General features: G+C 35.1%; 1 pseudogene; it reads right to left on the bottom strand.

Moving 5' to 3' along the window:
* Nucleotides 1-25,400, bottom strand: part of LOC127538607 (ribonucleoside-diphosphate reductase subunit M2-like) — an 83,808-nt pseudogene extending 58,408 nt beyond the window's left edge.
* Between the last annotated feature and the right edge of the window lie 1,186 nt (nucleotides 25,401-26,586).

Consider the following 26,586-nt stretch of genomic DNA (forward strand, 5'->3'; position numbering starts at 1 on the left):
GGTAAGAAGGGAGAGCCAAAAAAAAATTTATGCACATTACAGGGCACCATGCCCCTAACATCCTCCTCTATGGAAGGGATTATTGTAAATAAGCTCAGCTAAGACTAAGGCACCAGCTGAGTTCACTGTGGGTGTGTGTGTGTGTGTGTGTGTGTGTGTGTGTGTGTGTGTGTGTGTGAAAGAGAGAGAGAGAGAGAGAGAGAGAGAGAGAGAGAGAGAGAGAGAGAGAGAGAGAGAGAGAGAAACAGAGAGAGAGAGAGAGAGAGAGAGATTGCCAATACTTTTAACAGGATGATCTCAATGTCTTTGTTGTACAACCTGTGACTCTCCCTCCTCTGGAGCAAACTCCACCCAGGAGGAGCAGTGAGCTGACTTTGTGGGTAGCTTAGCAAGACCATCCTTTATCATATATCATGTGTTGAGCATCATGTTGGACTGGACTTGAGTTATTTGAGGCCCTGAATGTCACATTTCATATCAGTATGGAAGACTGGAGAAAATTGAAAGAGATAGAAAGGAATACACCTTTTTCTCAGCAGTTTGTGGCACTCACACAAAAACTGACCACACATTAGGGCATAAAAACTCACAATCAAATGCAGAAAGGCAGAAATAGTAAATGCTTTCTTTTCAGACCATAATGCAATAAAAATTCTATTCGGCAAAGGACCAGGGAAAGATAGATTAAAAACCAATTGGAGATTAAATAATCATATCAGTATGGAAGAAATTGGGGCAGCTGAATGGCACAGTAGATAAAACACCAAGCTTGAAGACAGGAAGACTCATCCGCTTGAAATCTAACTTAGCCTCAGACATTAATTAGCTGTGTGACCACAAGGAAGTCACTTTATCATGTCTGCCTCTGTTTCCTCATATAGTAAATGAACTAGAGAAAGAAATGGCAAATCACTCCAATATCTTCACCAAGAAAACCCCAAATAGGGTCACAAAGGATTGTACATGATAGAAAAACAATGAACAACAATTGAATGGAAAAAATTAGATTTAGACCAACATCTCATACCAAAAAAAAAAGTTCCAAAATGAATACTGACCTAACTATATATATCTCACTGTGATATTTGATAAAAATTGATGTAAATATAACTTCATTTTATAACTGGAATTCATTTTAGGTATAAGTAGCTTAGATGAAAAACACCTGTTGTTTTGACAAACTTATGTAATTTTGATAAACAACTTATATAACTTTGGCAAACAAGTTATGTAACTTTGAGAGCTCTGTTTTTATAGGCTTACCACAAATGGCCTCATAGGGAAAAAAGACTGGTTCCCTTCTCTCTGGGTTATTTTCAATAGGTACTGCCTTTTTGCTCCACAGCTATTTGGCCAGCTTCCTTTACTGTGGTAATATATGGTTTGAATAGCACAGAGGATGTGTTAAATATGGTAGTAGAAGACAATTTAATTCAATACTTGTTTTTTAAGTACCTATTAGGAACAAAGTATAGTCTTAGGTCATGGAACTACAAAAATAAAATCTAAGCAGTCCTAGGCAGTTTTTGAAGAGCTTGTATTTTATTGAATAAAGATCTGTCGATAGATTAGGGGTAGATATTTGATGACCTTGAATGCTAAATCAAGGACTTTGGATTTAATCTGGTAGGCAATGAGGAACCATTGAAAGTTTTAGAGCAGAGGATTTGTAATCAGTCCTGTGTATTAGGAAATTAATCTCAGTGTACTAGAATATAGAGAAACTAGACAAGGCTATTTCAATAGTCCAAGGATTTATTAAATACTCACCATGTACCAGGCACTTTGCCAAGGTCAGGAGCATTTTAGCTGTAAGGTATTTGGAAAGGTCCATTCTTCAAATAAAAATCAGCATGTTGGTCATCAGTGCTTTACACCAGCCTTGTTTATTAAAATATTTAAGTAAAACATCTCTATTTTGAGCTGGAGTGCCAACATTTATTGTCAATAATCCAGACAAGACAGGGAGAGGAAGGAATCAAAAGACCATTTCTATGTTTTGAATCTGGATGATTGGGAAAATGGAGGTGCCATCAACAGAAATAGGGAAATTAAAATAAGGAGATGGTTTGGGTTATGTGTGGTTATATTGAGTTTAAGGTGCCAATAATGCATCTAAATGGAAATGTCCATTAGTCAATTGGAAAGGTCAATCTAAAGTTCAGAAGGGAGATTGGGATAATAGATTTAAAAGTTACCTAATTAGAGATGATTCTTGAAGTCACCCATGTAGAAGAGATTGATGAGGGAGAATATATAGAGTGAAGAGAAGAGCAGAGATCACAGAGCCCTGGAGAATGTGCACATTTACTAGATGAAGAAGAATCAGTACATTATCACATTATGATCATTAAGAAAAATATCAAAAAAAAAAGTACTATAAAAGGAAATTATTGATGGCTTAGAAATTCCATTTTACTATGGAAATATGAATTCTATTTGGAAAAAAGGATAATATAAAGAATAAAATTCAATTGAGTTTGAGTTGTATTTTCCTGCGTACATATTGCTTTGTAATTGCAATGACAGGAGATGGGAGAGCTCAGTCCTTAACACATGTAGAGTGTTCAGCTGATGGAAGTCCTAAATGGACTTTGGAGCATGCACACACTGTATAACTGGTTCTGGGTCTTTTTTAAATGGCTGTGGAATTAGAAATGAGGAGGCACTAATCAGCCAAAGTAAAAGCTAGCTCTTGTTCTTTTCCTGCTTGGCAACATTTAAAGAGAAATATGTTGGAAGTCTCTGAATGGGGAAAGGCCTTGACCCTTGCCCATCTAAGGCTGACTGCCCCATGTGGATGAATATTGGCTTCTTTTCTTGGTTTCTTTGTGTTTATTCTTCTTGATTTTATATGGATACTGTAGATGGCTTGTGAACTCCCCAAAAATCAGAAGAGTGGGTCAGAAACAAAAATCCATGCTGGGATTTGTTTAGAAGTTAGATGAGGAAGAGAGAAATTCCTATATATTTGCATTATCCAGTTCATCAGAAGCAGAGATGCAGCTCCATCAAACTATCATCTATCATACAATATTTGGAGATGAACTTAGTGGGATAAATGCTAGGTAGAAATTACATTAAGTCTGAATCCACTCTCCCCAGGGACCCAAATGGTATAAAGAAAAATGTGACCCTAGTTGTCATTTCTGTTCTTGCTATATCCATGCAGTCACTATCCTTTTACAAAAGCTAATTGATATTACTTGGTTAGATGGAACTGGGGTACTAATCACAAACTGTTAACACACTGCAATGCAGGTTTAAGCTGAAAGCATTGGGGCACTCCCTGACCTCTTAGGGGTATCTTAGAAACCTGAGTGGGAGATGTAACAGCTTGCTCTGGATCACTACACAAAGAAACACTGATAAATTGTATGTCTTTCACAAAGGCTGGATGATTTTTCAAAAGCTGCATTTTAGATGAGCTTATTAAGATTATATTGGCCACTTAAAGTATAATAGAAAGGAGCCAATTAGTGGATAGTGTGAAGGAGATCAGCCCCTCTAATCACCCCCATTATTCATCAGAAAATGTGGTTAGGTGCTCCTGAGATTCAGTGGAACAGCTTATAACAAACTGAAATGCTGGGGACAGATATATTAGAAATTTTTTTCCTCTGTAATCTTGCCTAAGTAAAAGCTGATCAGCCTGGTAGTCTGTATGAGGGGGAGACCACGTTTTATCCCTCTTCATTATGTACATAGTATTAAATTATGTCTGTATGGGATAAAGACATCAATCTGTGACTGTACCTATAGGAGAAATAGCTGCAAAATATTCAATGGGTAGTTCGGTGTCATGAATTAACTCAATAAGCATTTATTGGAGGCCTGCGTGCACAGTGCTATGAGGGATACAAAAGAAACAGATCAATCAATCCATCAGCAAATATTTATTGAGCAACTACTTGTATCCAAGAGCTCAGTGCGGCTGAGAAGCACACAAAAGGCATTCTGAGGCTTTATGTCAAGTGTAACAAGAGCCCTATGCATTTAAAAAGAAAGGAACTTATTATTTTCATACTGAGTTGATACAGAAACACAAAAGCTTTAAAATTAGATGCGACAGTACCATACATCAAATTAAGAGTGAGAAAAGGGAATGGAAGAGGAATAAAAGGGGACAGAGGAACACAAAGATTGGAGAAAGGGAGAACAGGCAATAGGGAAAGCAAGGAGAGATAGGATGTGAGGTTTGGGAGAAAGCAAGGAGAAAGAGGAAGAAGATAAATAAAGGAAAAAGAAAGGAAATGGGAATAAATACACTTTTTTCCTGAGAGGAAGAAAGATAAGATATGGGTGAGTAGGATAAAGAAAGAGAAAGCTCTGAGGGATTGAAAAAAAAAAAGATAAAGAAGGCAGAGAGAATAGAAAAGAGAGCTTTCTCTGAGAAGGGCCCAGATTCAGATGCTGAGGCCCTGCCCCCAATCCTTTCACCTGACCCTGACTGCTGCTGGGTGGATAGGATTTTATTTGAAAGAAGGGTTCAGTGCTCAATCATAAAGGATGCTGAATTCACAGGAATGTGGATGGACTAAAGCTTCTCAAATTCTTATGCCATATTTTGGAGTGTTTTGAGCTACCTTATGTTGAATTTAAATATTGATAATTTGCCAATAGATTTATTATGTATATAAATACATGTATGTATACATAGTTTTAACTTTATAAAGATCTTTCTTCATATCCCTGTGAGGTAGTGAAGTATTATTATTGCAATTTATAGATATGGAAATTAAAATTCAGAGAAGAGATATGCATCAGAAGCTGCATAGTAAGTTATCAGAGAGAAGATTTGTTTCTAGGTCCCCTGATTCCAATTCCAAAGTCCCCTTCACATCGTACTAAATTGCCTACATATTCCTTGTCCCCAAAGTGAGGAGCAATATTGGTTATAATTCTTGGTGTTCCCACAGCATTTAGTAGAGTAAGTATAATAGGCATTTAATAAGTATTTGTTGATTTAATGATCAAGCACAGAGGGATGCAAGCAAATAAAACTGTTCTACTTAATAGCCCCCAGACATTTTGGGTTTAAATTGTTTTTAATTAAATTAAAAATTTCCAATAAACAAATTTCTCTCTCTCCTACCATCCCTCCCATTGAGAAGAAAAAAATAAAACAAAACAGAATGTTTGTAACAAATATGCATAGTCAAACCAAAACAATTCCCACATTGTCTATATCATATATAGCATATATGGAACATAATTAGACCAATTTTGAATATGAATGGTATCAAATAAAATCAGGAGTATGTAAACCTTTAAGTCTGAAAATGTGAAAGCTCAGTCTACCCTTTATAACATATTGCAAAACTTTCAGAATTCAATCGGAAAGTAAACTTTCCCTGGAAAACATTTTGCCATCTTAGACAAGGCAAAGTCTGATTCCAAGATGAAGTAGTAGAAAGAGGCTTTTTTGAAATCCTAACTTCTTAAGGACACCACAAACTAAGTCTTCTAGTTAGTGGAGCTTAATGTTTGTTTAATAAAACTAGCTTAAAAAAAAAAAAACAAAAAAACTAGCCTCATTAGTTTTCACCTAAATCTAACTCTATTAGTGTTTGGTACTAATTGACTGTTGGATAACTAGGAGATCCAGTGAATATAGCACTAAGGGCGATACTGAGCTCAAATCTGACCTTAGATGCTGATTAGGTATTTGACCCTGAACAGGTTACTTAACTCTATCTACCTCAGTTTTTTCATCTGTAAAACGAGCTGGAAAACCACTCTAGTATCTTTGCCAAGAAAACTGGAAAGACAGAAATAATGCCTACACAATAATAACATTGAGAGTAGAGGGATTTCCCACCTATCTGGATCCTAAAATAATACTCATTAATTAGAGAATCGAGCTGAGAGCATATATTTAAATGCAAATTATATGGTATGGACATTTTCGCATTTCAAAGCTATATAGGAATTGAGAGTAGGGAGAGATTAGAAGGAAGGAGAAGATTTCGAAAGCTTGAAGATTGGTTTTAGATATGCTAAAAGCTGCGGGGAAGGGCAACTAGGTAGTATGTAGATAACCAGTACACCTGAGTACAAATTCTGCTTTGGATACTTGCAGGCTGGATAATTGCCTTAATTTCCTCATCTGTAAAATGAGCTGAAGAGGGAAAAGGCAAACCACTCCAGTATCTTTGCCAAGAAAACCCTAAATGGGGGGAAAGAGAGATGGACATGACTTTAACATGCCTGAAAATGAAAGGGGTGATGGGGAAGGGAGGAGGGATAGAAAGAAATGCTTCTACTTATTTCAGAAGATAAGTCATCTAAAGTTACAGTACAAAACTGAATATTAAATTGTGCGGTCTGAAGAGCATTCATAGAAAAGGTGAAATTTGAAATAGTAAGAATTTATATGCAACACTGGGAATATTAAGAAATTGTCACGAACTGGATTCAAATTCTACCTCAGATGGCTGTATGACCCTGGCCTATTTTCTAATACTATTAATTGCAAAGAAAGTTGCACTTTGCATTGACCCAGGAGTTCTTCACCCCAGGCCCAATTCCAGGGATGTACTTATAAATCTGAGGGTTGTTATCCCTTCCCCCAAAAAGTACAAGGAAAAAGGAGGCCTTGGAAATTAGCGAGGGGCATGATGAAAACAGTTTAAAATAAATTAGGCAAATGCTTTTATAATTCTATTCTCTCCAGCACAGATTTTTTTTTTTCAAATTTGCGATTGGTCTAATCTGATTTTTCTTCCGGATTTCTTCTTCTCAATTTAAATCAATTCAATTTGTCAAACACTTATTAAGAGCATATATGTGTGTTACATGCATTTATATCACTAAATAATATATAAGCACAAAGGAAAGTGCTGTTTGAAATCTGAGAACATGGTGGAGAAGCAGAAATAAGTAGTTTCCTTTCTAACACTCCTCCAAACTGATCTAGAAAATGCCTAAATGCAAATCTGGATGAGAAAATCCAAAAATGTCAGTTAGAGTCTGAGTCAGTAAGTATTTATTAAGGCTTAATATGTGTCAGGCACTGTGCTAAACTGTGAGAAGCAGTCCTAACTTTAAATCCTGTACACCTCCTCTTCCCAATCCATTAAAAAGGGTAAGTATATTAGACTTTTAATAAGTATTTGTTGATTTAATGATTAAGTGCACAGGTGTAATGCCAGAGAAACTGAGGCAAGATAGAGCTTAGAGAATATTTAACAATTTATTTGAAAGGGAGAGATTTACTGGGACCAAATGGATCCATGGTTTGGTCCCAGGACTGAATGAGGTTATTGTCTCCAAGAATCCAGGAAACAATGTGAGTTCTCAATGACAGGGGCAGAGTCAGGGTGCTGAGAGCAGGAACAGGACTCTGACAGAGTGGGATGAGCCACTGGAGATGGGATGACATAATGGGGGGAGGCACTCTGGAGATGGGGAGAGGCATCTTGATAAAACAGTATATGATATTCTAATAGCTTGGGATGGGGAGAGGCATTCTGATATTCTAAAATATAAGATCTTTTATCCTTATCAAATATTCTGATTAAGAGGGAGGCGAGGTTTCTCAAGACTGAACAGAACAATTATAAACCGAGGCAGAACAATTAGGGAAACTGAGGCAGGGCAATAAAAGAGAACTGTGGCATAACACAGGGATTAAAGTTTTAAAAAACAACAACAACAACAACAACAAAAATCTGCTCTACTAAGTAGCCCCCAGACAAATTTAGGGTTTAAAATTAAATTTATGTTTTAAATTAATTTGGTGTTTAAAATTTCACAAATTTACAATTTAAAATTTACAAAGAAAGGCATGGCAGTCTCTTCCCTATAGGATTTAGAATCCAAAGGGGTAAGGGTGGGGAGGAGATAACACAGAGAAAGAAGTAAAAAAGCAGGGCTTACATAATGAAGGCTTACAGTTGGTGAAGGAGACAATTTGAGGAGGTCAGAGTTTTAGAGATGATTTCATCTTGCTCAATGATAAGATCATGAAGTGCAGGAAAGCAACTGGGTGGAAAATGACAGTGGGTCTTCTGACAAACCCAGTTGGGCATAGCGAGACCAAGAGGTCCATAGACATTGGGGATGCTGTCCCTATGAAGAGTCCTGACATGGAGAATACGGGGAATCCTCCAGTACAAGGGAGATACTGACCACTGGAGTAAGAGGAGGTGCCAAGGTATCTCCAGCCCATCAATTGGGGAATTAAGCTGAACAAGTTATGATATTGTATTGTGATAAATATCATTATGCTGTAAGAAGTGATTAAGGGAATGGTTTCAAAAAACTGGGAAGATGTTATGTAAGGATGCAGAATTCAATAAACTGAAAAAGAAAAGAATTTATATAATACAAAAATGTGGCAAAGACAAACAATTTTGAACTCTGAGAAGTATAATGATCACTAATGAATCCAGGGGACTAATAATGAAATAATAATACCTATCTCTTGATTAAGAGGTAGAGGATTCAAAATGCAGAATGTGACACATTATTATTATTAGATATAGCTAATGAGGAAATTTGTTTCATTTTATTATTATGTATGTTTCTAGTAGGCATTTTATTTTTGTTTTATTCTTAATTGGAATCAAGCAGCTAGATTGGGAAGGAGAAAAAGCAGATTATTCCTGATTGAAAAAAATATAATTAAAAAAATGATATTGGAGGAATAGATTATTGACAAGGTACAATGGAAGACTAAAGTTTTTTGATGTTTGAGCTATGCTTTCAGAAATGGTCAGAAAATGTCACCTTTTCACGTAGTGCATTGAAGACATAAAGTACATTTTATATTATATATTATATTATAATACATATTATTTAGTATACATTTGTAGATTATGTCATACGTTATTATTTATTCTACTAATATTATTGCTGAGAATAGATCATTGTAAAAATACCAATTTTATTTTCATATAGCCCAAGGCCTCTTTAAATATAAGTCCGAGGGTCCAAGTTCCAGGCATATTTTGAGTTAGTATCCAAATCCATAGCTCATGAGCCCTAGCTGATATTTCATTTTTGACAAATCAAAGTAGTAGACACATTAATTCAAACCAATGGCAGATAAGTGAACAAAATAATAGAATAGATCACCAGAAAAATCCACTCATACATAAAGGCATATCCTTGCACAGATTCTCAGAAGAAACATGTGAAGATAGGGACACAGGTATGAAGGAATATACATAGCCAAGGCAACTCACAACGTTGGAGCAGAACTCAGGGGAACCCTACCCCTACTTTGAAAGCTTTGATTGTTGATGTCACATGTATCTTTCTTTACTAAGCTATGAGTTATTTTCTCTGTTGAACTCTGTTGAACTATATTTCTGGCATAATATATTGGGCTGTTTTCTCTATTTTAATTACTATCTACTTGTTCTCCCCTCTGCCATTTCTAGTAATACATGGAATTGAAGCTCCAAGGAGAACTCTTCTCTGGGCAAATTATCATAGATATCTTTCTACCACATTTTAATGGCCATTTTAGCTCTTTTTTGAGTCAAATCTACAACCACACCCTTTCTACCTGAGAAGAAACCTCCATCCCCCAAACGCCTTTAGTTCTCTATTGTAAATTGCTTTGCCTATTATTTGAATTGGAGTGAGAAAAATTCCTTTTTGTTTTCTTTATCCCTTTGGTCATTAATGGCAGGGCCATGTATATTATGTTGGAGCTTCAGTTAGCAAGATTAAAGAGTACAGAAGAGTTGATTATTTTTGTCCTACATTCCTGTTGGCAAAATTTTGACTACATCTGCATTTAATTCTACAAATATTTATGAAACATTTACTTAACTTGACAACACCAGAATTGAATAGGAAGATGGGATTATATTTTATCAAGTTTGGAAAATTGCAAAACAATATATTTTGAATTATCAGTTACTACTATCTCTGAAGAATAAAAATGGCAATTGGCCCACAGTAAAATGGAAATGTGCTTGGGGGATAAAAGTAGATTGCAGTGTATTGTCAAAGATGATTTATAGTTGAGAAATGAAGTTTGGACTTGATGTTCTCTAAGGTCTCTTCCAACTCTAAATCTAGGATCATAATTGGCATAATATTATTTCTTAGGCTACATATGACTGAGGACAAATAGACAAACTACTTGTAAAAGTGAACTATATATTTTTAAATGTACTGACTTCTCATTAGAATGTAAGTTTCTCTACACCCTATAAAACTGTGCGTATCCTTTGATCCAGCAGTACCAATACTAGGTCTGTATCCCAAATAAATCATAAAAGAGGAAACAAGACCCACATATGCAAAATGTTTGTAGCAACTCTATTTGTAGTGCCAAGGAACTGAAAATGAGTAGATGCCCATTGATTAGGGAATGGTTGAATAAGTTATGGTATATGAAAGTAATGGAATATTATTGTTCTATAAAAAATGATGAGCAGGCTGATTCAGAAATTTTCAGGAAAAAATTTACATGATCTGATGCTGAGTGAAGCAGAAGAAGCATAAAAACATTGTTTACAAACAAGATTGTGTGATAATCAACTATGATCAACTTAGTTCTTCTCAACAATCAGAGATCTAAGGCAATTCCCATAAACTTTGGATGGAAAACATCATTTTCATCCAGAGAGAGAACTATGGAGACTGAATGTAAATCTAACTCATATTTTCACTTTTTTTTTTTCCTTCTATTTTTTTTTTCTTCTGGTTTTTCTCTTTTGTTCTGATTTCTCTCTCTCAACAGGACTCATATGGAAATATATAAAAAGTGAATGCACATGTATAATCTAAATAAATAATTTTTTAAAGTGAGGTATTACTAATAGAAAAGGAGGGGTAAGGAAATTCTTTATGCAGAGGTAAACAGCCTGAGTAAGATATTTGTGAATTCAACTATTTTAAAAAGGAAAGCAGAGTTAAGATGGTAGAGTGAAAGGTCACAACTTCTCCCATATCATCTTTTACAAAATGGCAACAGAAAACACCAAAAAGAATTCTGAGTGGGAAAGATAAGAAAAAGTCACATTGAATCATATTGAAAGTAATGGGCAGTTTAGAAAGACAAAGAAAAGTCTATGAACATTGAGATGGGGACTTTTTGAGACCATGATTTTAGAGGAAGAACTAATGATGAGACACAGCAGTACTGGCTATAGCCAGGGAAAGTAAAGGGACTAAATACCTGATCAGGAACATTATAGGCCCAGGACTGGGTGCGATTTGGCTGCTATGTCACCCACTATTCAATTCAAGGTCACCATAGTGGAGAGAAGTGATCACAGTCATGAGGAGACAGAGGCCCTAACTGAGTATAAAAAGCAGAGAGAGGGTAGAGCAAAAGTGTAGTGACCAAACCTTTCTCTGGATCACATTATTTTGGAACCACCAAAACCTATAGATCCCCAAAATGGGTTGTGAAAATAGCAGGACATAAAAGATCGAAATTTGGGCTAGTCTTCCACCTCCCTCTCTCTCTGCTCCCCTCCCCTGAAGTGAGCAGAATATACTCTAACATCAAGTCCATAGTCAAGGAGTAGATTGGAAAAATCAACAAGTAACAAAAACAAAAAGAACCTGATTATAAAAAACTATTATGGTGACAGGGAAGTTTAAGACAAACTCAAAAGAAGATAATGACTTGGAAATATTTTCAAGCAAAGCCTCCAAAGAAAAATTGCAGATTGTATATAAGCCCCAAAGTAATAACTAGAAGAGCTAAAGGAAGAGATAAAAAAGAGCAAATATTGAAATAAATATTGAGAATATTGAATAAATCAAACAACAAATCATAGAAACAATAAAACAGTTAATTTAAAATAATAAAATAATTTATTACATTGTTTGAATTTAGCTTTATGTGACTAGATATTTTTTAGACTATTATATACAGGATGGTAGGTTGTGCTGATCCCAGAGACCTTATGAGAGGGCCAGAGATTGCTATAAGGATTCCAACTGGAACTTTTAGGGGATTCATCTAATATTTTATAAACAAGGAAATTAAAAATATTTTAAAATATTCACTCTCAGACCATTGCTTCTATACCTAAAGGGAGATAAAATTTTTTGGGAATTGTCTTGAATCATTTTATTGCACAAAGTTATCCAGTCTTTTACAGTTGATTATCTTTATATTGCTGTTACTGTGTACAATATTGCCATGTACTGTGTACCTGGTTTTGCTCACTTTAATTTGCATCAATTCATATAAGACTTCTGACAATATAAGACCACCCCCTCATCATTTTTTAGAGCATAAGAGGATTTCATTACAATCAGATACCATAACTTGGTCAGCCATTTCCTAATTGATAGGCATCTCCTTATTTTTCAATTCTTTGCCACCACAAAAAAAGTGCTGCTATAAATATTTTTGCAAGTATAGGTCACTTTCCTTTTACTTTGACCCCTTTGGGGGTATAGACTAAATAGTGGTATTGCTGTGTCAAAGGGTATGGACAGTTTTATATCCCTTTGGGAATATTTCCAAATTGTTTTCCAGAATGATTGGAATAGTTCGCAGCTTCACCAAAAGTATATTAATATATTTCCCTATATCCCAAAATGGAGCTTTTCTTAAAATAATAAATATCTAAAGCCAAGATTGTTGTTGTTTTTTTTTTCTGTAATGGGCAAAACCAGAAGCCTTTCCTATAAAATCGGGTTGAAATAGGTATGTACATTATCACTATTATTCAACATTATACTAGAAAGGTTAGTTATAGCAATAAAATAAGAAATTGAAGTAATGACACTAGACAATAAAAGACAAAACAATAACTTTTTGCAGATAATATGATTTGTGATTAGTAAACTCAGAGAAAAAATTTAAAAATTAATAAATGCAATAAACAACTTAAGTAAAATTATAGGATATAAAATAAACCTATATAAATTATCAGTATTTCTATATCTCACCAACAAAATTGAGCAGGAAGGGATAACAAGAAAAATTTTATTTAAAATAGATGTTGATACTATAAAATACTTGGGAGTCTACTTGTCAAGACACACAAATGAACTATAGGAACCCAGTTACAAAATACTCTGCATGTGAATAAAGATGAATCTAAACATTTGAAAAAATATTAATTGCTTAAAGGTAGGTCAAGTCAATATAATAAAAATGACAATACTACTCTAAATTAATTTAGTTATTCAATGCCATGTCAAACAACCAAAGAATTATTTGTAGAGCTAGAAAAAACTAACAGATTTATCTGGAAGAAGTTTTGTTCCTCTAGAGAATTAATTTTTTTAAAAAGTGAAGGAAGGGAGCCCAGCAGTATCAGATTTCAAATTATATTACAAAATAGTAATCATCAAAGCAATCTATCACTGGATAAGAAATATTGTGGTTGATTAATAAAATAGATTAGGTACACAACATATAAAGCAAAATGAGAACAGAATCTTGTTTTTTGATCAGCCTAAAGATTTCATACACTGAAGTAAGAACTAAAAAAACTGGCAACTACTTTGGCAGAAGGTAGGCACAGATTTATATCTCACATTGTATAACAAGATAAACTCAAAATGGATACATGATTTAAATATAAAGAGTGACCTCATAAGCAAATTAGGGGAGCACAGAAAAAAATTTACCTGTCAAATCTATGAAAAGAAAATATTAAACAAGAGATAGAGAAGATCAGAGGAGGTAAAATGGATAATTCTGATTACATTAAATCTATAAGCTTTTGTACAAACAAAACTAATGAAGCCAAAATTAGAGGAAAGGAGAAAACAGAAAAAAATTTACAGCACGTTACTACTGAATGGGACTGACTGGATGAAGTATTTCTCAGTATTGAGTCACATGATTCCTGTTCCCAGAACTAGGACCCTGGAGAGATCATTTGATCTCTGGAAAGATGAATTTTGAACCCTGAGATACAGGAAGTTGCAGGAAGTGGCCCGACTTGTGGGAGGCAGCCAAAATTGGTGACTATTGGTCAAGGATGGTTATGTCCTTTTAATCTATCCAATGAGAAGGCTCCAGTCTTTTGCTTTTAAACCCTGGACAAGCCGGGGAATTGGGATGGCTCCCAGGTGTGTCTGGACCTCTCCCTGCAGGGATTAAATAAATGCTTTCTCTTTGTACCTGATGATGTCTCAGATTAGTTGATTGGGAAGGGGGTCTTGCACCCAATCTGTCTCAGTTCTCATTTCTCAAATATATAGGGAACCGATCCAAGTTAATAAAAATAAGAGTCATTCCCTAATTGATTAGTGGCCAAAGGATATTAACAGGTAGTTTTCAGAAGAAGAAATCAAAGCTACCAGTAGTCATAGGAAAAAATGCTCTAACTCTCTAATAATTAGAGAAACACACATTGAAACAATTCTGGGGTAGCACCTCATTCCCATGGTTAATTATCTTGACAGAAAAAAGAAATGACAAATACTACTGGGGATGGGGAAAATAGACATAGTAATTCATTGTTGATGGAGTTGCAAACTGATCCAACCACTCTGGAGAATAATTTAGAACTATGCCCAAAGGACTATAAAACTGTGCATACCCTTTGACCCAGCAATACTGCTGGTAGGTCTGTATCCAAAAAAGATCAAAAAAAAAGAAGAAAATTATAAAAATATTTATACAGTAGTCCCTTATGTGAGGCAAAGATTTGGAAACTGAGAAGATGCCCATAACTGAAAAATTATGACATGATTGTGATAGAAAACTATTGTGTGGTAAGAAATGATGAGCAGGAGCACTTCAGAAATATGTTGGAAGACTTTATGAATTGATGCAAAATGAAAATAACCAAGAGAACTTTTTGTATTGTAACAAGAATAATTTAAAGATAATCAACTGTGAAAGACTTAGCAATTTTGCTCAATACAATGTTCCATGACAATTCCAAAGGATTCATGATGAAAAATGTTATCCTCCTTCAGAGTGAAGAGATAGACTCTGAGGGCAGTTTGAAATATAAGTACATATGTATGTATGCTTGTGCATATTTCTCTCTCTCTTTCTCTTTTTTTTTTTCAACATGGATAATGTGGAAATATATTTTGCATTACTTTCTATGCATAATGAGTATTGTATTTCTTGCCTTATCAAGAGGTGGGGGAGGGGCTGAGTGGAGGGAATTTGGAACTGGAAATAAAATTACTTTATTGATTTTTAAAAATTCTAAGTAGTCAAAAAAAAAAACCTAGAGGAAGGTTTATTAATGCTTTATTGAATATCTAAGGAAATACAGACAAGCATAGAAAATTTTAGTTTGCACAGAGGGAGAATAACCATATTGAATCCTGGATTCATTTAAGTATCAAAGTATGATAAAAGCACTATGTAAAGTACTAGAGGTACAAAGATAGATACAATAAAAGATCTTGCTTTCATGAAATTTCCATTATAAGAGAGGAAGACAAGAACTGAAAATATCTAAGAGATACTGTCTGCTGCCTTACTGTTCCAAACGGTATATGATTAAGGGAATCCTATTTGTAGAGATAGGAATTAGCTGAATAAAAGAGAAGCTTCCTGGCTATAATATTCTTCTCCTACTTCAATTCCTTTCCCATGATTTCCTCTGATACCATCCAGGGTGCATATTGTAGTATTCTGAACTCTGCCTAGACTTAAAGAGAAATATATCCTCCAAAGAGAATGTGTCTTTTCATAAATGGATTAATGGAGACAAGAATAGAAAGGTAATATGGCTTCAGATTATTTTGCTGTCTTGTGAAATAGTCTCTTTCTCTTTGCTTTGCAAATGAGCTTTTTAAAAATCTTAATCTAACTGATTGCACACAGAAGAAATACTTGCTGGAGATGGCACAATTCTAAAAAGCATTAAGGGATGGGTTCTCAAGATATCTCAAAAGGGAAAAAAATTCCAAACACTAGAAATGAAGGCTTTTCCATTCTCTCTTTCCACTAAATAAACAAATAAAAAGTAAAAAGGCTATTGAGAAAATATTATCAGCTACAAATCATTTGTCAGCTTTCTAAACTCTATAAAATATTTACCAAAGTAGTTTATATAGCCTGGACAAAAATATGACAAGGAAATAAGTAGTCTTTCTTAAGTATTTTTTTAAACAGTCAACCGTATCTTTGTGTTCATATAATGAATTGCCTGAGAAGTGTAAAGAATATAAGTCCTGCTGTGTTTATTGCTTATTGATTTTAAGGGGAAAAAAATTGGTTCAAAAAAGTAAAATACAGCTTTGAAGTCTCTCTTTAGAAAAAATATCTGTCAGGTCTATATGAAAGGACCCTACAGAGATAAATTTGTTCAGTGATTTTTCAGTTTTGACTTTAACTGAGATATCAGTTTGGGAAATAGATGTATACTCAGAAGACTTCTTTTGTGACCTAAAGTGAATACTAAGTGTTATAACAAAATAGGCACTGAGGTTAGGAGGGACTAAAGTATTACCCTCTTTCTTTCCCAATAAGAGATTCCTCTATTCTAACTGCCCCCTCACCCCCAGCATCCCCACCCCCACTGCACACAGGGTTTAATCAGACTGACAAAGGAATAGTTTCCTGTTTTAGAAGAAAGAATGCATGGGACCTTTCCCCTCAAGGATTAGTAATCTTAGGTTGACTGGAATTTGCCCCCTTTCAAGTGAGAAACCCAATGGTCCTAGGTGACACTCTTCCATGATTTTCTCAACACATGGGGTCATGACAACTGGTATCCAGACAAGACTATATAGTATACACTAAAATTTAGCTTGGGAAGTCCATATCCCATAGAGCCCAAATGGAGTTTTAAAGTTATTTCTTTCACTAGGACAGCAAAGAAAGAAAATTCAGAGGAAATATACTTAGAAAATCCCTCAAAGACATTAAATAGTGTTTCTTAGTTGGGGTTTCTAGGCCAGCAGGCAAACCTTTTCTTGCGTACCTACAATCTATAAAGATATTCTGCTTGGTCTCCTGTTTCTAGTTTCTTCCTAATCTAGTCCATTTTCCACTAACTATCAAAGTGATGTTCCTAAAGCACAGATTTGACCACTGCTGTTCATAAGTTGGCCCCTTCCTATCTTCTCAGTCTTTTTAGATTTTATACCACTCCATATACTCTTTTTAGCCATTGACACCACTGGCTCCCAGCTCTTCACATTAGATAGTCCCTCCCATGCCTTTTCATTGGTTTCCTATTAAATTTGGAATGCTCTTCATATTCTTCCTCCTGGTTTCCCTGGTTTCTTTAAATCTCAACCAAAATCCCATCTTCTGCAAGAAACCTTTCCTTTACCCTCTCTGCTAATTCCTTACCTTAGAGATTACCTCTCATTTATACTATACAAATCCTATATGTGTTTAGTTGTTTGCATTTTATCTCCTCCATTCAAATGTGAACTTGCTGATCATCACCTAATATTGTTGTTACTTTGTACAATGTTCTCCTGGTTCTGTTCATTTCACTTTGTATTAGCTCTTGCAATCTTTCAAGGTTTTTTTCTGAAATCTGCCCATAAATTCTTGTGGCATGATAGTATTCTATTACATTCATATACCACAACATATTGACCTATTACCTAATTGATGGGCATCCCCTCAATTTCCAATTTTTCTGCCACCAGAAAGAGAACCACTATAAATAAATTTGTACAAATTGCTCCTTTTCCCTTTTTAATGATCTCTTTGGGATGAGATCTAGTAGTGATATTGCTTGATTGAAGGATATACACAATTTGATTGCTCTTTGGGTATAGTTCCAAATTGCTCTACAGAATAGTTGGATCAGTTTACAACTCCACCAACAATATATTAGTAGTGTATATAGTCTTATCCAATATTTATTATTGAATGTAAACTTCTTGAAGACAGGAGCTGTTTTTGCTTTCCTTTGTATCCACAGTATTTAGATATTGGGTATATAATAAGTACTTGATAAATACTACCGAATTAATGACTCAGATAAGCTGGCTAGACTAATTTTTACTATCAAGCCCCCATTTTGGGTCCACTTGAAAGTACTTTTAAAAAAAACCCAACAAGCACAGGGCATTTAGAGTGTACATTCAATATTTAATCTTCTTTCCCCCAGAAAAGGAAGTTCCATAACAAACCCAAATAATATAAAGCTTAGGAGCTGCCATTTTTATTAAAGAGTAGCAAAATCCCTCTTTTGCTTTAAAAATCAAAATCAAAATTTACATATTCTTTTCTATTTCTGTCTCTAGAGAAAAAATGGCCATTCTTTTTTTGGTGGGGGGGGGATTTTTTATTTTTTTCTAGTTACATTCAAAACAATTTTTTTTTTTTTATATTTGTTTATGACTTTGAGTTCCAGATTCTCTCCTTTATTCTCATTAGGATTTTCCATTATAAATCCTTCAGGATAGTTGTGGATTATCACTGAATGCGACTGATTGGGGGAAGTTTCCTCAAGAAGTCTGAGACTAAGCCTAAATCATATGATCCCTATTCCCAGAGCTGAAGGTCAAACCCTCAGTCAAAGAAGTTACAGGAAGTGACTGAACCCACAGGAAGCAGACACTGTCCATTGAAAAAGCTTGGGGCTTTTGCTATTTAACGTTGTTATACTTCCTGCTGGTCTGGTTGATCATATGGCAGGATCTGGGATGTTTCCTGGGTGTGTTGGGTCTCTCCCTTTGGGGACTAAATAAATGCTTTCTCTTTGTACCTGAAGATGTCTGATTAGTTAATTTAGGGAAAGGGGTTCTAGCACCCCTCCCACATTACTTAACTGAGAGTAGCAAAGTCTTTTGCAGCTGATCATCCCAGATCATCCCCTATTATTCCACACACAGTACATTTCACTTTGCTTGTATTCATGGAAGATTTTCCAGATTTTTCTGAGAGCATTCTGCTCATCATTTCTTATAGAATAATAATTCTATCATAATCACATGCCATAATTTATTCAGCCATTTCCCATTGATGGGCAATCCCTCAGTTTCCCATTTTTTACCCTGAGAAAAGAGCTACTATATTTTTGTATGTATAGATCCTTTTCCATTTAAAAAAAAAATTTTTTTTTGGATTTCATAAGGCCATTCTTTTTTTTTAAATAATTTTTAAAAATCTGAACTTAAATGAACATTTTTATGTACACAAAGAGCACAAAGGATTGCATATGAAATAGTAAATCTATTATAAACAGCTGCCTTAAAAAAAAGATAAAATTCTACTTGTTGATATCAATGCTATTATGATTGTGTTTTTCTGAATTTCCTTCTGTTCTCTTTTATATATTTAAAATTTATTTCAGCAAACCTTTTTTTTTCCCTTTTCTTTTTTTTTAAGCATTGCTATAGTCCTGCCCTCTACCTCCACACCCAGCTCTGGCTCTTCTTTCCATTAAAACAAAAACAATACCTCCCTTGTAACTAAGAAACATAGTCCACACACTGGTTATATACAAAAACAAAATTCTTATTCAAAATACTTAATTTCCATTGATCATTCATTTTTTTTTCTCCCTTTCTGTATCTATTTCTTCTTCCTTCTCAAGTTTCTAAGAATGATTCTTTCTCTAAACTTTTCTTGTATCCATCCCTTTCTTTATACTCACAAGGCCACCAATTTAGTTCAGGCCTTTATAACCTCTGATCTGAATTATTTCTTTTTTTTTTTCTTAATTTTTCTATTATTATTTCCAGTCTTTCACCTTTCAAATATATCCTTCATACAATTGGAAAAATAATATCACTATGGTACAAGTCTGAATTCATCATTCTATTTCTAAAAAAAAAAAAAAAAAAGAATTTAGTGGCTTTCCACTGTCTATTGTATAAAATATGAACTTATTCTGTCAATGAAGGCCCTCCACAATCTGGTTTTCTTCTTTATGATCTCTGTTTTAGCGAAAATGAACTATCAAGATTTCCAGAACTTAACACATGATTGTCAACCTCTACATAGTCACACAAATCATCCCTTTTGCCTAGAACAGGGATGGGGAACTTTTTTTTTTTCTGCCAAGGGGTATTTGGATATTTAAAACATCATTTGTGGGCCGTACAAAATTATCAACTTAAAGAACTCAAGCAGTGGGAGGTTATTATCCCCTGTAATTGTTTTGACAGGGCCAGACTGAATGATTTCACAGGCCTTATATGGACTTTGGGCTGATGTTCCCCATTCTGGCCTAGAATATACTTTATTTCCTTCCTATCCCAAGGAATTTTGTCTTCTGGAAATTCTCAGGTTAGATATAGTCCCTTTTGTACTTTTTCTTCTCCCTTCTCTTTTTTAGTATTCTCTCCCTCCTCACTTTCATTTATATTATATTGCTTTATGCACAATTTATGTTCCTCCCTCCAGCTAAAAGAATGTAATCTCTTTAAGGGGGTGTTTTGTAGCACCCTTTCTGAGGACATTACCCTAATTCACATTGGAGTTAGATCTTCAGATGGCAAATATTCCAGATTCAAAGTCCTATACAGGTCTATATTCCTAAATCTATAGCTTTGGAGCCCCCATTGGTATGTTTATCTTTAATAGTCAGCCAGTTTACTCAATCAGCTCAATCAAAGGTGTTTATTAAAATGACATAGTAAGAACGATAGCTACAAAATATTTGCCCCATAACTTGGGATATACTCTCCCACTAATACATGTAACGTCAGTAGGAAAAGCGGTAGTGAGGTACACACATAAAGAATACATGTGATCAAAGCAATTAAAAATTCCTACACAATACCTTAATATTATTTGTTTTCTGATGGTATTCCTCTAAGGATAGCATCTCTCCTGGGTAGGTTGCTCAGCTGTAGGTTCCTCATCAGAGGAACCACTCAGAGTTCTACTCAGAGACTACTCTTTTCTGTAGACTGACTCCTTACTGATAAGGCATGAAGACAGATGAAACTTAGTCAGACATCAAAGACACCAAGATCATCCATTGCATCCTGGGCCATCGCCAATCATCTTGACTTCTTCCTAGCCACTGGATGCTATAAGAGACAGGAAGGCTGATGATTTTGTGCAATTCTACCTCACTTACATGCAATCTACTCATGAGTCAAAGTATCACCCTGTGATATTATTCAAAACATCAAAAAATTTTTAAAAAAGGATAAAAAAACCTCCTAATTATATCAGGGAGAATTTATTCCATCTTGTAAAGGAGGGAGAGTAATATTATAGAACTGTTTTTACACTTCATATTAACGCCTTGTCTCTGTCACTTGCCCCTTTTGTGATTACATCAATTGGGATGGGGATAAGGAATCAATTGATAAGGAATATCCCAACTAACTTAACCTCTGTGTTTTTTTTTATGTTTCATATGTAATGGAGTATTTTGTACATAGTAGAGAATGAATAAGTATTTGTTGAATTGAATTAAATTGATTCATTCTAATATAGAAAGTAAAATTTAATTAATAAATAAAATGAGGCCATTTCTCCAACTATAATATCATTTGATAATAAGGCATATGATCTATTAATAAAGAACAAGTTAATGGCAAGAATTCATTTGTGCCAAAGACCCAGAGAAAAGGCCCATCATGCATTTTATACCTTGTGGATCCTTCTTCTGATTGGCCTGACCATAGATCATTGGGACTTACCCTGGCAATCCTAATTGGAGAATAGCTTAATGAGGAGGTGGGCCAGAGTCCTAAGGGGTTCCGCCCCATCACTTCAAATTGGGAGAGAGAGGACTTGGACAAATTGATCTATAACTAGGGAAAAGAGTCTTCAAATGTGGCTAACCCGCCCTTCTCTGGCATTTAAAGGATGGAATGTTAGCTGATTTATGAAACCCAGCTTGCCTCTAGCAAACTTGGCCAGAAAAACATAAACCATCTCATTCAGGTTTTTACTGGCTTGGTCTCCCTTTTCTAGAATAAGTCACCTCCAAATCATGCAAGAGATAGTAAGGACAAAAGGACATTTCCTGAGGGAGGAGCTATCTCCTGGTTTTACTGGGTAAACAAAAGTAAGGGTCCAGTGCAGGTAGATAGATACCTTCCAGGCTGGGAGTGGATTACCTCACTTTTTTTCACCCTTCAAAAGTTGTCTGACCTTCAGAGATTAGGGATCTGAGAAAACTCATAGATTCACATAGAAATGTTGGTAATACGTAATACAATCCAATATTAATTTTCCTCATTGGTTGGAATAATTTTAATCAGATGTTCTGCTGCTACTATTGGAGATTTCTTCTTGTATGCTCATTTGTTTATTTTCTTGATGATTTTATGAGTAATTTTCATAAAAATTAACAAAAATTATTAATATATTCTCATAGTTCTTACTTGATTAGGATTTTTTTAAAATTCCATCTTCATCTCCCAGTTATTTTTCCTAAGTTCTCATTCATGACAAATATAAATACAATTTAGATGACAAATGTTAAATTGTCATCCAGAAAGGTCATAATGAACTATTTCAAGAAGTCAACCTCCCAGGAGCAGCTGAGTGGCCCAGTGGATAGAACACCAACCCTGAAGTCAGGAGGAACTGAGTTCAAATCTGGTCTTAGACACTTAACACATCCTAGCTGTGTGACCCTGGGCAAGTCACTTAACCCCAATTGCCTCAGTGCAAAAAAAAAAAAAAAGATGAAGTCAATTCGGATTATTGATAAAATCTGAGACAGTGGCTAGGGCAGTGGTTCTCAAACTTTTGTTTTCAGTATCTTTATCCTATTAAAAATTATTGAGGATATCTCCAAAGCATTTTTTAAAATCTGGATTATATTTATAGATATTTACCATATTGGAAATAAAAACTATTTTTGAATTTGTAGACCCTTTAAAAGGATTTCAGAGATTCCCAGGATTCTCTAGACCATACTTTGAGAACTACTGGGCTAGGGTAACATAAATTAAACAGTACTCATTTTCTATGTTTTATGAAGATTATTGTTTTTCCATTCATTAGCCTCACATTCTTGGATCAGTTTCTAGATATCCCTGAGGCATTATTTCATGTCATTTTGTCCTTTAAATGGACACATTATAGAAAGGGGCTAAGTTGTACCTATTTAAAACAAAACAAAACAAAAACAAAAACATCAGATTATAAGACAACTGTGCATGGAGGAATATAGTTGAAAGTGCAATGAAATTAGTGGATCTGAATTTAAAATTTCTGACTCTGCTACTGTTGTGCCACAGTTCCCTTTTATTTTCCTGACTCAGTTTCCCTAATTGTCCTGACTCAGTTTCCCTGAATTGTTCTGCCTCAATTCCTAATTGTTCTGTTCCATCCTGCAACACCACTCCTCCTGTTGTGCCACAGTTATCTTTTATTGTCCTGACTCAGTTTCCCTAAATTCTTCTACCTAGGTTACTCTGAATTATTCTGCCTCAGTTTATAATTATTCTGCTCAACTACTCTTCCCTCCTAATCATGATGATCCAGATAAGAAGAAACACCTTCTATCGTAGACATCATCAGAATGTTGACTGCCTCTCCCCATTCCATAATCCCAATTATCAGATGTCCCCCATGCCACCCCTTACTCTGTCAGAACCAGGTTGTCAGAGTCCTGTTCCGCTCTCAGCACCCTGACTCCGCCCCTGCCTCACTTTACCCCCTGAGTCTGAGCCATGTGTATGTAGGTCATTGAGAACTCACATTGTTTCCTGGATTCTTGGAGACAATAGTCTCATTCAGCCCTGGGACCAAATCATGGATCCTTTTGGTCCCAGTAAATCTCTCCCTTTCAAATAAAATATTAAAATTCTCTAACCTCTATCTTACCACAGTTTCTCCAGCATTATACTACTTATTATCTGTGTAACCAAATCATTATCTTTCTAGTCTTTAGTTTTCTTATCAATAAAAAAAAGAGAATAGAACCAGATAAGATCTCTTCAACTTAAAGTCCTAGGGATTTAAGTAACAAAAGAATTAAATAAAATTTAATAATAAAAAAGAATAAAATTAAATTAAAAAAATAAAATAGAATGTTTAAGTGCTAGAACAAAAGTATATGATTTAATTCTGCTGAAATATAGAAGCTATCCTGACCCCACATTTCCCCTAAAATCCTCTGAGTTCCTTTGTCTTCCTCTTACAGTCTTAGTCTCCTGAAATAGGTGATCAGTTTTCAGTCACTCCACTTTTTGTGGACTTGTTTGTTCTGTTCAAGTTCATGTAAGTATGCTTGGGCAATGGGGTGTTAAAAGATGTCAATTAAATAAGTCACAAGTAAGTGATGAAAAAGTCAAATTTTCAAGAATGTGGAAAAGTATTGCTGGTGTCTTTGTAATTTGACCAAAAACTTTATGAGGCTGATGTCTTAACTTGGTTCATTAAAATGAACTCACTCTCTCCCCCAGTCATAAAAATCCAGAAAAAATCAAGATGACAGAAGGATGGCCTGGGATAAAGGATGACCTTGGCCTTTCTAAAGCAAGTTCATTTCTCAGTCCTCTGTCAGCAGTGGCCAAGCCCATTCAGTGATCCAGGATTAGGCTGGAGTTGAGACAAAAGATGGCCTAATTCATCATCACAAAAATAGCAATCTGGGAGAGGAAGACCCTGAAGTTTCCAACCAGAACAGAAAATAATTGTTATTTACATTCATGCTAAGCCATCAAAACTTAAAACAATGAGCCTTAGAGGTTTGGACTGGGGGCTATTATTGGCCATTCAATGAAAGCTAGAGTGATTAAGGTTTTAAAGTGTAGTTAAATAGCCCCATTTGAAAAACAATGGGCTGATCCAGAGAAAATGTACTGAAGCAGCTCCAGATAAAAAGTAAATTGCCACAGCTTTTAGAAAAAAAAAAATCTATCCCCCAAGCCCCAAAATATCTTACAAAATATAAGTAACCTAAAATTATTCCTGTGGATTGTATTCACATGAAAGAATATGGCACCCCAAGTAAAGAGAGGATCACATATAGCTGGGGTCACAATTCACTGCCTGAGAGCTATGACTTTTAATAAAGACAATATGGAAATATCTAGAAAGTATGGTCAGTTCTTGCTGACTTTGTAACAAAGAGATATAACTATGCAGGATATTTGGCTGCTTAAAATTTCCCCAAAGGGGGGAAAAAAAAAAAAAAGATTTTTCCAAAGACAAGTCTAGTCTACATTGTAGGGGAACACAAACATAGAAACAACCGAGAAAGCTACCACAAGACCAGATCCTCCTGAAGCCATGTTGCTGTGCCTCTAAGAGGTCTCAACGAGGTTCCTTATGTAATGCTGGAGAAACTGAGGTAAGATAGAGATTAAAGAGTATTTAATAATTTATTTAAATGGGAGAGATTTACTGGGACCAGATGGATCCATGGTTTGGTCCCAGGGCTGAGTGAGACTATTGTCTCCAAGAATCCAGCCAACAATGTGAGTGCTCAATGACCTATATACCCGTGGCTCAGATGCAGGGGGTATGCTGAGGCAGGGGAGGAGTCAGGGTGCTGAGAGCGGGAATGAGACTCTGACAGGGTGGGATGAGCCTCCGGAGATGGGATGACATAACCAGGGGGAGGCACCCGGACATGGGGAGAGGTATCTGACATTCTGATAGCTTGGGATGGGGAGAAGCATTCTGATATTCTAAAACATAAGATCTTTTATCTTTATCAAATAATCTGATAAAGAAGGAGGGGAGGGTTTGCAGGACTGAGCTTTGAGGTGACAATTATTAACTGAAGCAGAACAATTAGAGAAACCGAGTCAGGATAATTAGGGAAACTGAATCAGGACAATAAAAGAGAGCTGTGGCTTAACACTTGTTCTTCTTCTTAAGGCAAACAAGTAGCTGCAACATGAGTAACATCCCAGATGTGAGAAGGGGAAAACTGTGAATAAAGGAAAGAGGCAGATGTCCTTATTATGGCTCTTGGTCAAAGAGAATGGTTGGAGAAACAGATTATTAAAGTCTCACAAGTATAGGTAAAATAGAATTAAAAGGTATTCATGGTGTAGCTGTATAAAATAGGCCTCTCACTTAGGTCATTAATGGCAGAATCAAAATTGATTGCTTTCTTACAATTGATTGTAATATACTAGAATATTTTAGTAGTCTTACATAAAGACCTCCCCTTCTAATAATTTACATAATTTCTTGTAATGGAAATTTCTTGATTTTATCCTTTAGTTCCTGATATTATATGTTACTGATATGACAACACTACAGATAGATCTTTGAATTATTTTTCTTTTCTGCTGGATAAACACTGTTCTTGATTTATAACTATAACATAAGATGTGTAAAGATAATTACTTAGAAATCTCTAGAACTCCATCAAGTATGTAAACCTCTAGATTTCCTTTAAGTTATGATTCTTGGCTGATGTAAGGGAATTCTTATTGATGATGTTCCTTGCCATTGCTTGAAATATTAATAAAATATATACCCTTTAATTGGGCACTAAAATACAATTCTTAGAGACTCTGATGTATATTTCTTTGACAGCATCTTCTTGTTCCCCTAAGTCAAATGACTTGCTTCTCTGATTTTTTTTTTTTTTAACATTTATTCTCTGTTGTCTACTTAAGCAATTCTACTAACTCAGGCTACACTATAGTTTTTTTTTTTTTTTTTTTTTTCCTGCTTCCCATCAATTTTGAATGAGTTGTTATTTAAAAAAAAAAAATTGTTTTCCTGCAACAGTGACTTGCTTAGTGCCAAGGTAAGAGACTAACAGGTCAGATCAGATCACCAGCAACGTATTACTACTGTGGATTTTGTAGTCTAGCAAG

The sequence above is a fragment of the Antechinus flavipes genome, chromosome 5 (assembly GCF_016432865.1).
Source record: "Antechinus flavipes isolate AdamAnt ecotype Samford, QLD, Australia chromosome 5, AdamAnt_v2, whole genome shotgun sequence".
Taxonomy (NCBI): domain Eukaryota; kingdom Metazoa; phylum Chordata; class Mammalia; order Dasyuromorphia; family Dasyuridae; genus Antechinus; species Antechinus flavipes.